The sequence below is a fragment of the Meleagris gallopavo genome, chromosome Z (assembly GCF_905368555.1).
Source record: "Meleagris gallopavo chromosome Z, MGAL_WU_HG_1.1, whole genome shotgun sequence".
In the NCBI taxonomy this organism is placed as follows: Eukaryota; Metazoa; Chordata; class Aves; order Galliformes; family Phasianidae; genus Meleagris; species Meleagris gallopavo.
This window is the reverse complement of record NC_139435.1, coordinates 12,344,996-12,355,492: the sequence shown is the minus strand read 5'-3', so window position 1 is coordinate 12,355,492 and position 10,497 is coordinate 12,344,996.

The window sequence follows — 10,497 nt, the reverse complement described above, 5'->3', positions numbered from 1 at the left end:
TTTTCTGTTGCTGACAAATTGATTACAAGGCAGACAGGCACTAATCTTGTGAAGAAGCTGGAGTCACTTAACAGTTCTTTTTAGATGTGTTTGTTCATCAGATGCTCATATCAGCAGATACATGTATTTGGTAACTGTTGCTGCTGTCAGCATTTAGAAACAGGGAAAATGGCTTGGTTGAAGTCCAGCTGTCTTTAGAAAAATCTTTCTATAAAGAGATCTGTAGGATTTTATTGACATTCCGTCTGCCTTTTTTCATGACTTCCAACATACCAGTGTTTCTATGAGCCAAGCTAATTTCCTTCCAGTCCAGTCATGATCTCCAGGGACTGAAGTCAAAAAGGGAGGCTTTAAATGACATATGAGGCAGAACAGAATGTAGTGTTTTCTGTAGCTGTGTTAGATATGAGTTGCTGAAAACTAAATATTTTTTCCAGCAATAAAGAAATCTAACACGGTAGTTACGGGTGATTTCTTATCCCTTGTAATGTTTTCCGATATTGATGAAGAGTTATCATAGTGCATCAGGAGCAGATGACCTTGAAAAAAGGATTGTAAGCATATTAAAGAAACAGAATTTCATGATTGCATATGTAAGCTCAGAGTACTAGTGTGAGATTTGAACAAGAAACCTGCAGGCTGGTATTTCAAACCGGTCAGTGAGAATAAATAAATCACCTTTAGATACGGAAACAAATGGATTATAAGTAAGGATGGAACAGTCTTTGAATGAAGAGAAACCTATCACATATGGTAAAAGAGGGAACTGGTAGAAGATATATGGGGTGGGATGGGATAGGAAGGGACAATCACAATCATGTCTGAACAGAGCTGAAAAACTGACTAAAACAGGGGGCATAACTACAGGTAGGTAGCAAGAGATGACTTAGGGAACAATGATGAGAGCTCTAATGGCTTGCCTGGGAAGGGGGCAAGGGCCTTTCTTTGAGTAAGGGTTATTTGTGGAGATTGTGTCTTCTTCAGGACCTGGAAGTTGCCTGCTTGCACCAGGCAAAAGGCTGCGATAGTTGTTCTCTAAGTGTCAGTGCCGAGTTATTGTGGGGCTAGTAAAGCATGGTTCCTGCAATTACAATCTAGGAATTAGCTTCAGAATGGATCCATGGGATAGGCTTACGACAGGTACTAATAGAGTATGGCAGAAAGTTCTAGCTGGCAGAAAGTTTCAAATCATAACTCTATTACAGCCATGGCAACTGGCAGTATCCCCATGAGGATTCCTGTTCCACAAAGCATATTTGCCATAACTTCCAGACTTCAAGAGTGATCCATATTGGGATATCAGACAATTATGTTTTAAAAGTGACATTGTCCACTGCAGTCAATGCTTTTCTGCCTGAGATTAATGGGATCTCTGGCATCAGTGCAGAGTTATTAGCAATGAGTAAATAGGATATACAGTTAAGGCTGTATGAAAATCGTGTACATGCCACACATAAGATCTTCAGAAGCTCAAGCCTGTGTACAGAGAAACAATGCTACTTCAAATAATCAGTCCTGCTGGTACTCTAAATAAGTTATATCTTAAGTTGGAGAGTACTGAGCTGGACATGATATACAAAGGGGAACCTGAAACATAGTCTAGAAGATAAATCTCGGACCTGATAGCAAAAGTAGTACAACTGTTGACAAGTTGAGATTTACTTTGGGCAGGCAGCAAGATGCCTCATTGTTTGGCTTTGGCATCCAGAAGCAGCAAGGTTTTCGTCCACAGAGTCAATAATTCTCTTTAACTGTCAATTCTTTTTAGTGTTGAATAAAATTATCCTGTTGGTCTTTCCTCAGAGGCTGTGGCTGCCCTACTTGGGGAATGAGGTAGCTTCATTGGCCCCAAAGTTGTGAATGTGAACAGATGCTATAAAAGCCTTTTGGGTGCTGTCAGATAGTGTTTCATGCTTTAGAGCAGATATTTGCACAGGGATAATATTTCAATTTAGCTTTCAGTGTAAAATTACACCATTGTTCTATTTCAGAATTGATTAAGCATCTGAGGATAAGTATTAAGCACTAGCTTGCAAAAAGATGTCTGATTATCCCTTGGTGGGAGGTGGAGGCAGAGGTGATGAGAGGAAAGGAAGGGTCTTAAGTAGACTTCCTCAAAAAGATTGAAGAGAGAAGTTAAAGGAGGGTTATGAATGTGATTCCTGCTAAAATCCCTCAGCTACTTTTGAGATAATCATGACTGACCTTGAAGTAGACAATTCAGGTAATGCACTGCATTACAAGCATGAATGGCATTTATTTCCCCAGCTGGTTAGATAAGGCAGAGTTCAGGATTTTAACACTGGGTAAAATATTAGCATGAATTCTCCGGATCTCATTTGTAACTCTAAATGTACTTGCCCTCCTATTGTCTCTAAGTATATATAATCCATATCCTTTGCTGCTCATCTGAAATACAGAAGCAATCCCATACAAATAAGGGGAATTATTGCCATCAGTGAGGATGCTAAGTAGCATAGATACCGTGCTGTCCTTCGGCTTTGGTAGGATATTTTATAGATTGGAATGCTTTCTAAGGCATGCATGGGATTCCTATAGGCTTTCACCACATTTCTTTGGAGCATAATGAAGAAATATTCATGAGACTTACCTCTGAAATCTGATTTTTTCACGCACAGAACTCCAAAGACTGTCATACTAGTCTGGGTATATCAAGCATTGAAGCTGTACTGAGTGGGCATGTCCAGAGATTTCTAATACACACATTGAAGTCTATATTTTATTATGTTCTGGAGCTTTCCTTTGGGAACAGTGCCTTTGAAATGCTTTCCATCTTCCCATATGTTTCTAGGGATGACATCTTTATCTGTGACATTCTTCTGGGAAGGAAAACATACATTGATGTCATGACTAAAGTCAGAATTTTGTGTTTTAATTGAGCACTGATAGCTTGCCACACAGTGGAGGAGATATCACTTTTCAAAACTCCCCAGAGCTGAGCTCATGACTTTTCAGCTGCTGGGCTGAACACCAATTCTGGGCGTGAACATCAATTCTGGCCTACTAAGTTATGGCTGACCAGCACAATTGCAGAAGAAATTGCACAACCTTTGACTTTGAAGATCTGTTTTCACTGCCATGAGTGACTCTAATGCTACTGTTAATGCAGTGAAATGATATAACAGTATCTTAATCTCAGCGTAAATGTTTGATACTAGAAGAATGACTTTAATTTGCCAAGTGATAGTTTCTAATGCAGAGTTTAGGAATAACTACCACTTTCATTTTTCAAACATCTCAAGTGTAATTAGACAAATCTTAAATATTTCTGAGCTCTCTGTCACAGGATGACAGCTGTGATTCCATGTTGGAATACAACTAATATAAGCCCCTACATATTGCCCTTGAATAGTGGGAGAACTTGGCAGATACATCCAATAATGATTTTTATCTCACGGAGTAGTTTTTGTCTGTAGATAGTCAGAGCCTTTAAAAATATTCTTGCAGCATATTCAACTACAGCTGATAAGTGCAAGCACCTTCATCTTTTTCTGTTTCCTACTACTCTGAAACTGGCACTAACTGACTCAATCCTGGAATTGTCACAGCCAGGAATTGAAGCCCCTTGCTGTTTACCATCTAGTGGGATAAGTCTTTGTTTAAAGAACTTCCTTGTTTTTAGAAAAGTTTGGAGCTCACGATGCCTCGCTCTAGGGAAATACACAGAACAGAGTATGTTCTGTTTTTCATCAGATTCCACTTCCCATCCTGGAGCAGAATAGGAGAGAAACCACAGACCAGTAATGCCTGCATACAAATTCAGGAAAAGGTATAATTAGAGCCATGTACTCCTTTTACATGAAGGCATCTGCACAGAACTGCTATCCCTACAGGCTCCTCCACATTACAAAAAACTCACAGCAGTAGCTGAAGGTTTCTGAGAAACTCCTGAAGAAATCTGGTATCTTATGACTCCTCTAATGCACATCAGAGACCTCCATGTGTTGCTAACTCAGTTGTTAAAGGAGCTGAAGTTCTTTGTCCTGAATTCTTCTGCAAGCCATATTTCAGCCATGGCTGGGTGTCAGGTAGGTTGTTGCCCAGCAAAAGGACAAGGGTTAATGGGCACAAAGCGGAACACAGAATGTTCCACACAAACATGAGAAAGAACTTCTTTGCTCTGATGGTGACAGAGCACTGGAACAGGCTGTCCAGATGCGTTGTGGAGTCTTCTTCTCTGGAGATATTCAAAACCTTGCTGGATGCTTTTTTTATATAACTGACTGTAGGGAACTACTTTAGCAAGGGGGTTGGACTAGGCAATCATTACGTGATTCTGTGAAATTTCTTCAATTCCTCGAGAATATTCTTCCCTCCAAAAGCGTGAATATAGGGTATTTTTCCACACACACACAACTGTTCTCAAGTAAGATTGCCACTGGGTTAAGGCAACATCCAATTCAAGCTGAGGGATGAAAAGATTGAGTGCAGCGCTGCCAAAAAAGACCTGGGTGTACTGGTAGACGGGAAGCTGGACATGAGGTGGCAATTTGCCCTTGCATCCCAGAAAGCCAACTGTCTCCTAGGCTGCATCAAAAGAAAAGTGGCCAGCAGAGCGATGGAGGTGATCCTGCCTATCTACTCAGAGCAGGTGAGGCATCACCTGGAGTACTGTGTCCAGATGTGGAGTCTTCAGTACAGGAGAGTCATGGACCTGTTGGAGCATGTCCAGAGGAGGGCAACAGAAATGATCCATGGAATGGAACACCTCTCCTGTGAAGATAGGCTGAGAGAGCTGGGGCTGCTCAGCCTGGAGAAGGCTCTGGGGAGACCCTATAACGGCCTTTCAATATCTAAAGGGGAACTACAAAAAGGAAGGGGACAGACTCTTTAGCATGATCTGTGTTGATAGAACAAGGGCAAATGTCTTCAAACTTAAAGAGAGAAGATTTAGGTTAGATATAAGGAAAATGTATTTTAGAGTGAGGGTGATGGATCTCTGGAACAGGTTACCTAGAGATGTGATTGATGGCCTGTTCCTGAAGACTTTCAAGGCCATGGTGGATCAAGCCTTGGCAATCTGATCCAGCTGTGAATGTCCCTGTTCATTTCAGGGGAGTTGAACTAGACGACCTTTAAAGGTTCCTTCCAACTCTGAGGATTCTTTGATTCTGTGAAAAACATTACAATACATCATTCTGTATCTGAATATGATATTGTCACCATAACAAAACATCTTAATTAATGGTATCTAGAATATCTAGACCTTTATCCAAGTTTTCTCTCTGTCTGGACTGGCAAAGAATTGAGTTGGAGGCTTTTAGTAACATCACCTTTAGAAACATGTGCTCTTTGGAAACATGAAAATGATAGTTTCTTTTAGAAATTCCAAGACAAAGCAAGTGAGAGTCATGAATAAAAAAGTTCTCTAAGGGAGAAATAATCCTGTAGGAAGGTCTCCTGGGAAAGACTTGTTCCAGCCACTGAAAGCAAATACTGTTTTAATGCATAATGACATGTTTCCTTTCCTTTGGTCTGGCTTCCCACTAGTGAAATTTTCAGTACAGCTGAATGGAAATGAAAAGAAACTACTTGTCTCAGAGCATTGTTAACTGGCTTTGCACTGCAGTTTCATACTGACAGAAAGTGCACAGAAGTGCACAAGTAGGAGATCATCTGTGCCACAGAGATAGAAATATCTTCTATCTATCTGCACTTCCACTTATTTCAGTGTATTCCATTGCTGAAGTCATAAGAGTTTTACAGTTTTTTGAACACACAGACAGGCAAACCTCAACTAAATGAATCAGAAGATGGTTCTTGAAAGAATATAAAACTCCCACGTCTTAATCTTCATTCTGTTCTGTGCACATATTTTCTACTACTTGTTCTGTTAAAGTAATCAGAGGGCTAAATCCAACACCCTCCATAAGAGAGAATTTTTTGTATCGCACAGCACAACTAATGCTTCATCTCAAAATGATGAATATTTCTCTTTCTCCTTTCCATACCTTTCAACTAATTGCAGAAATGGCTAGAGCTACCTAATATGATGGCAGTGATCAATTCTGATGTTTTTCCAATTGGAAAATATCAGTGTGCTAATATGTAAAAGGAAAAGGATTACAGGAAAACCTGTTCAATTTGACAAACCACAATAGTGAAGTTGAACTCTTAGCAGTGAGGTTGACTCTCCCCTTAGCTGGGAAGACGTCCGGAAGAAGTTCTGAAAAAAGTGGGTCTTTTGATCAGCTATTCTACCTGAGAGCTGCTGAGCATCTTTGCAAATGGTGTATGCGTCCTGGTCCATCAGAGGTCAGGAGTGCTTGGTATTGTCAGGCCTGCAAAGTGCATAAGCTGTGAGTGCTATCAGATATCTGCACTAAGTCCCAGTACTGACTAGTGTGTGGCCTCACTCTACTATGTGCAATTCAAATGTACTGCAAAGAAGTTTAAGAAGTTTATAAGTTTATAAGGGTGCACCCTTAAAACTGACAGGATAAGAATGAAAAACAAGCAATGAATGAGGATGTTTTTAAACCAGTGCCTAATTGTCTCCACCTGGCAACTATATGTAACATTGGTACATGTAAGTTTCATCACTGCAGAGGCTGAGTGATTAGTGCTACTTTAAAGCTATAACTAAAAAGTCCAAAACATGATCTATTAGGAAAGATGGAAAGAAATATGGTTATTTAATCTGGGGAAAAGGGGAGGCAGGATGCAGCTTCAGATATGTTACATGTTGCTGAAAAGAGAGAAGGAATAAAATGTGTTTCTATGCTTTTTGCAGTGAGGACAGGAATTGTTAAAAACATTAGCTAGGATTTAGTTATTTGTCCCTGGGTTACATTGCTTGGGATACTTTTGAGTCCTCATCACTGAAACTAAATATGAATTAGGTAAGTAACACTGAGAGCGACACAGATAGCATTGATTTCACCTTTGGGCAGGGGGTTGATCTAGATGATCTCATGCTTTCTTCTAGCAATAGTTCCAGTTATTTTTGCTGTATCTCTGTATTTAACGTAAATTAAGGCTGTGTATTTTAAAAGTTGTTTCTGAAAGTCCTCTCCTAATCTCTATAGCTGTTTAAGAGCGGCACAGAATATTTTTTTCCCTCCTTGACTTTCTTTCAACAATCCACAGTTGAGAGAAATACACACAGCTTCTCTTTCCAACTTCAGTACTTAGCATGATGAAAAGATTCATTGTTTCATTTCCGTCCTTGTGTTTGCCTCCAGTTTGTACTAACTTTTATTGTCTCAGGGTGAAAGCAAATGGGCTGGAATCAGAACAAACTTGGTAAAATATTGACAGCGCTCCATCACACTGTATCTCTGACTGCAGTTTGGAACAGTTTTTCTCTGATTATCAGGATGGTATAAGAAAAACAAACTAACAGTCACCTACAATCAAGACTGATCTAAGAACAACCAAGAGCAGCTAGTCAAAATGCATAAAGGGTTACAGGGAGTGAAGCTGTAGCGGAGCCAAGGAGTCTAATTCTGCTGTAGAGCAACATATCACGAGTACAGAACTGACAGGTTACTTATCACGTTAGTATTTTAGTAAAGAGAAATAGCTCTCTACTCTTCTCAGAACAGTCATTTCCTCATCTAGTACTGAGCTGGTCACTGAAGTGGCACCGTTTCCTTATTTCCATTCTGATCTTATCATGTGTGGTTATGAGACTTCATAAATCAAAGATGTGATTTTTTGATTAGGAGTAAGTCATTCTGCCAATTCTGATTAGGGGAAATTCTTGAAGGGTTACAACAGGATGGAGCTTGTTTGCTTTGTTTAGCTTGGGCAGAAATTTAAACAGAAAAGGGTGCATATAGTATGCATTGCCTGCAGAGACACTGGATTAGGAGCCAAACAACCATTTTTTGGATGGTACTTCATTGTGTTCAGATTTAGCTCGGGTATGCTAAGACATTCCTACAAATAGTATTTCTATTGGTTTGTCATTTTGCCATATTTGGATAAATTTTCATGCAAGCAATACAAGATCTTACGTTCCCCGATTGTCTTACTGTCATATTGTAAGACTTGTTCTAAATATTGATACACTTTACAAAGAGAACTAGGCAACTGATGTCACCTACCTGGACTTCGGAAAGGCCTATTACTTTGTCTCCCACCATGTCCTTATCTCTAAATAGGAGAGACATGGTTTTGAAGGTGGACTATTAGGTGGATAAGGAATTGGTTGGAAGGCTACATTCTGGTCAATGGCTCTATGTCCAGGTGGAGGCTGGTGATGAGTGCTGTCCCTTGGAGGTCTGTCTTGGGAACATCTTTAACATCTTTATCTGTTACATAGATAATGGGATAGAGTGTACATTCCGCAAATTTGCTGATGACACCAAGCTGAGAGGTGTGGTTGATACAGCAGACGGAAGGGATGCCATCCAGAAGGACCTTGATAAACTCAAGCTAAATCAAGTGGTTTTCAGCTCTGCCTACAGTGAGGTGACCGAAATCTGGTGATCCTTGAGGTCCCTTCCAATCCAAATCATTCTATGATTCTGATTCTTGAACTGAATTAAGAAATGTAATGCATTCTATTCCGTCCTTACTTTTCTCTCAGGAATAGATGCGTTGCTTTTCAAAACCAGAAGCAAACCAGAACAAGGCAGCAACACTCCTTGAATGGTTAATACTTGGCAAAGAAAAATGGAGGCACATAATAGTGTAACTGTAACAACCTAACATTCTCAACAGTTTTACTTAGGGTACAATTCATTTATGCCTTTATTTTATAGAAGAAAATGACTGAGCAACTGATTTCTTATTCTTAGAAAATTTGATACTTTTAACTTTAAGACTGCATATTGTTCATGTGAAAATTCAGCCTTGAATATCATATGACCTTCATATTTCTTTTAACAGCCAGGTAACCCAAAGTTATTAATAATGTAGTAGGCTGTTCTAGTTCTGTGCCGACAAGTGCAGTACACTCTGTTATCAGTTGGCTCTCTCCTGCATACCTTCTTAGGGAATTAAGTTGCTGGCACACTTGGAGACCTCTGGATAAGATAATCTGAGGACAAGAATGGTGGAGCTGGGGGGCGCTGGTGATAGATGGACACAGTATCTGGCAAATACCTGCAATCTCAACTTTTGCTTTTGATTCCTATGGAATCATTATTTCTGTTAAGTATTATGAGGATAGGCAGCAGCAGATATTGCTGCTTTAAACCAGTTTTGGATTATGCAAGAAAGGTAATGATCACAATCCAGTAACAAGGAATTGCTTACTTGTTTTCAAGGATAAGAGCTCTGCCAGACACCCCAAAGGAGGCAATCACTAACTAGAGATGCTTCTCTTATGGCTGCCAGCCCTTAAATGAAGCTAGGGAGGGGTAGAGACAAGGACCATCCCTTCCATACAGATGAATTGCTTCCACCTGTGCTCCCAGGCTACATTCCTTCACCAGGTGCTCAGTAAATGGCTCAGGCCTTGACCTAACAATTCCCATATAGGTATCTTAGCTGAAAAGTTAGGAAGAAGTTATACAGAATTTCTTTTGCAAAGGGTATGTCTAAAACCTAAAGCAACTCCTGTAGCCGTGTGAATCAGAGAGGCCAGAGAAAGAAGAAAAGAAAGACGTTAAGCCAAAGAGACAATGACATTTGCAGCTAAATGTTTAGAAAGCACATAAACTGGAGCATGGTAGATGCTCCAATGGATGGCCTATTTTCTTGAAATATATGAAAGACCATGCAAGTAAGTGATCAAACTATTTTTTAAAATCTAGCCCCAGGTCTATGCATTTACATTATACTATGCTAAATTGAGGTTATACAGTGCCATCAAGAGCATCAGTACCTGTCTTCCAACTACATAAATACATGTGGCTTTTATACAATATATTCTCATAGAGGCACCATGGCCTCTTTTCTGTTCTCCACATTGTATGTAGCTGCTTGGATCCACTTGTATTCCCTTAGCCATTGATATCTCCCAATGGCCATTAATCGGAAAATCATTATCTTACAGTGTTGCAGTGAGAACAGAAAGGGGTAAGAAGTCTGTACCTCATAGCATAGCCTTTGACTCAAAGCAGCTCTTCCAGAAGCACAGTCCAGAATTTAAGCTAATCTCTATTCCACTCTGTCATATTGCCCCTGTTTTTAAAAGATCATTCATGTGTGCGGCATGAATCTATTTGTCAACATCAAAGACAAAGTCACCTGCAAAATCTGCATATGTTATAGGTGGCAGCGGCTATTTTTCCAAAACACTGAATTGTATTTTTCTTCTTTCAAACAGCAGTAGATCTGCAGTTTGCAATAAAACTAGTTTCTGACTTTCCAAAATCAACTGGGCATAGATCTTAGTTCCCATATTAGCTATGGTGTTCATAGGCTATGTGAAGCACAGGTTTTACTTTTGTAGTCTCATGACTGCAGGTACTAGCTGAAATTGAAGGAATTTAATCACCCTGATATTTGCTGCAAAAGCAATGCTGCCAGGCATGCACAGTCCAGAAGGTTCCTGCAGTTCCTGATGCAGGTGATGAAAAA